Genomic DNA, 2,500 nt, shown 5'->3' with positions numbered 1-2,500 from the left:
GGAAGAGGAAGGGGCCCGCTCCAGACTGTTCCCACAAGGTTGGGTGCATGGAATTGTCCAAAATGTTGCATTCAAAGTTCCTTTCACTGGAACTAAGGGTCCAAGCCCAACTCCTGAAAAACAACCCCACACTATAATTCCTCCTCCACCAAATTTCACACTCAGCACAATGTAGTCCCAAATGTAGCGTTCTCCTGGTAACCTCCAAACCCAGACTGGTCCATCAGATTGCCAGATGGAAAAGCGTGACTCATCAGTCCAAAGAAGGCGTCTCCACTGCTCTGGAGTCCAGTGGCGACGTGCTTTACACCACTGCATCCCACGCTTTGCATTGGACTTGGTGATGTATGGCTTAGAGCAGGGGTCACCAACGCGGTGCCCGCGGGCACCAGGTAGCCCGTAAGGACCAGATGAGTAGCCCGCTGGCCTGTTCTAAAAATAGCTCAAATAGCAGCACTTACCAGTGAGCTGCCTCTATTTTTTAAATGTTATTTATTTACTAGCAAGCTGGTCTCGCTTTGCCCGACATTTTTAATTCTAAGAGAGACAAAACTCAAATAGAATTTGAAAATCCAAGAAAATATTTTAAAGACTTGGTCTTCACTTGTTTAAATAAATTCATGAATTTGTTTTACTTTGCTTCTTATAACTTTCAGAAAGACAATTTTAGAGAAAAAAAATACAACCTTAAAAATGATTTTAGGATTTTTAAACACATATACCTTTTTACCTTTTAAATTCCTTCCTCTTCTTTCCTGACAATTTAAATCAATGTTCAAGTAAATTTATTTTTTTTATTGTAAAGAATAATAAATACATTTTAATTTAATTCTTCATTTTAGCTTCTGTTTTTTCGACGAAGAATATTTGTGAAATATTTCTTTAAACTTATTATGATTAAAATTCAAAAAAAATATTCTGGCAAATCTAGAAAATCTGTAGAATCAAATTTAAATCTTATTTCAAAGTCTTTTGAATTTCTTTGAAAATTTTTGTTTTGGAAAATCTAGAAGAAATAATGATTTGTCTTTGTTAGAAATATAGCTTGGTCCAATTTGTTATATATTCTAACAAAGTGTAGATTGGATTTTATCCTTTTTAAAATATGTCACCAGAATTCTAAAATTAATCTTAATCAGGAAAAATTACTAATGATGTTCCATAAATTATTTTTTTAATTTTTTCAAAAAGATTCGAATTAGCTAGTTTTTCTCTTCTTTTTTTCGGTTGAATTTTGAATTTTAAAGAGTCGAAATTGAAGATAAACTATGTTTCAAAATTGAATTGTCATTTTTTTCGTGTTTTTTCCTCTTTTAAACCGTTCAATTAAGTGTAAATATCATTAATTATTAATAATAACATAGAGTTAAAGGTAAATTGAGCAAATTGGCTATTTCTGGCAATTTATTTAAGTGTGTATCAAACTGGTAGCCCTTCGCATTAATCACTACCCAAGAAGTAGCTCTTGCTTTCAAAAAGGTTGGTGACCCCTGGCTTAGAGGCAGCTGCTCGGCCGTGGAAACCCATTCCATGAAGCTCTCTGCGTACTGTACGTGGGCTAATTGGAAGGTCACATGAAGTTTGGAGCTCTGTAGCAACTGACTGTGCAGAAAGTCTTTGCACTATGCTGACCTCTCTCTTGTCAGTTCACGTGGCCTACCACTTGGCGGCTGAGTTGCTGTTGTTCCCAAACTCTTCTTTCCTTATAATAAAGTTGACTTTGGAATTTTCACGACTGGATTTGTTGCACAGGTGGCATCCTATGGCAGTTCCACGCTGGAAATCACTGAGAGCGGCCCATTCTTTCACAAATGTTTGTAGAATCAGTCTCCATGCCTAAGTGCTTGATTTGATACACCGGGCCAAGTGATTAGGACACCTGATTCTCATCATTTGGATGGGTGGCCAAATACTTTTGGCAATATAGTGTAACTGCTTCTTAAGTTGTAACAATTTGCATCAGTTGGTGAAGTCTCTGCATTTTTGACTTGTCTACATGCAAGATCCTCTACCACCCTCTGCTGGCTTCTCCATGAACTGCACTCTCACATTATCTCTTCATGTCACAATTCAATACTTGTACCAGCTCGGCCTCCATTGTAGTGTCACCCAGGAGGGAGATTCCCCCGCATCTGTGGCCCCTTTCCAAGGTTTCTTCTTTTCCCAGCAAAGGCTTTTGCAGTTTTTCCTTGCCCGGATGTGGGTACAGATCAGGGGATGTCATCGTGGTTTGTGAAGCCCTTTGAGACACTTGTAATTAAAAATAGTTTTAGGAGAAATATATTTTACAATTTTACTAAATTATACAATTACTGTACATTGAATTTAAATTAAAAAATGAGAATTTTACCAAAATGGTTTTATTTTGTCACATATGTGACTAGATAAAACAATGTTGGTAGAATTGTTGTGTGAATGCTGAAAAACTGAACTGAAACGCAAACAGTTTGCAATGTCAGCCCGACTAGATGGCATCAAGTAACAACATATAAGACTTCCG

General features: G+C 36.9%; 1 protein-coding gene across 2 annotated transcripts in view; it reads right to left on the bottom strand.

Annotated features, from left to right (window-relative positions):
* Positions 1 to 2,361, bottom strand: part of LOC133631507 (transmembrane protein 236-like) — a 16,337-nt gene extending 13,976 nt beyond the window's left edge. The window contains exon 1 of one of the 2 annotated variants that reach the window (XM_062023783.1): positions 2,078 to 2,361. The gene's annotated coding sequence lies outside the window, so the exon portion shown is untranslated. The remainder of the gene's footprint in view (positions 1 to 2,077) is intronic. The other variant, XM_062023782.1, reaches the window with a different exon arrangement.
* Positions 2,362 to 2,500: the final 139 nt, after the last annotated feature.

Source organism: Entelurus aequoreus, linkage group LG16 (genome assembly GCF_033978785.1).
Source record: "Entelurus aequoreus isolate RoL-2023_Sb linkage group LG16, RoL_Eaeq_v1.1, whole genome shotgun sequence".
Lineage (NCBI taxonomy): Eukaryota > Metazoa > Chordata > Actinopteri > Syngnathiformes > Syngnathidae > Entelurus > Entelurus aequoreus.
Note: the sequence above shows the minus strand (reverse complement) of the source record. Positions and strands in the feature narration are given on the sequence as shown.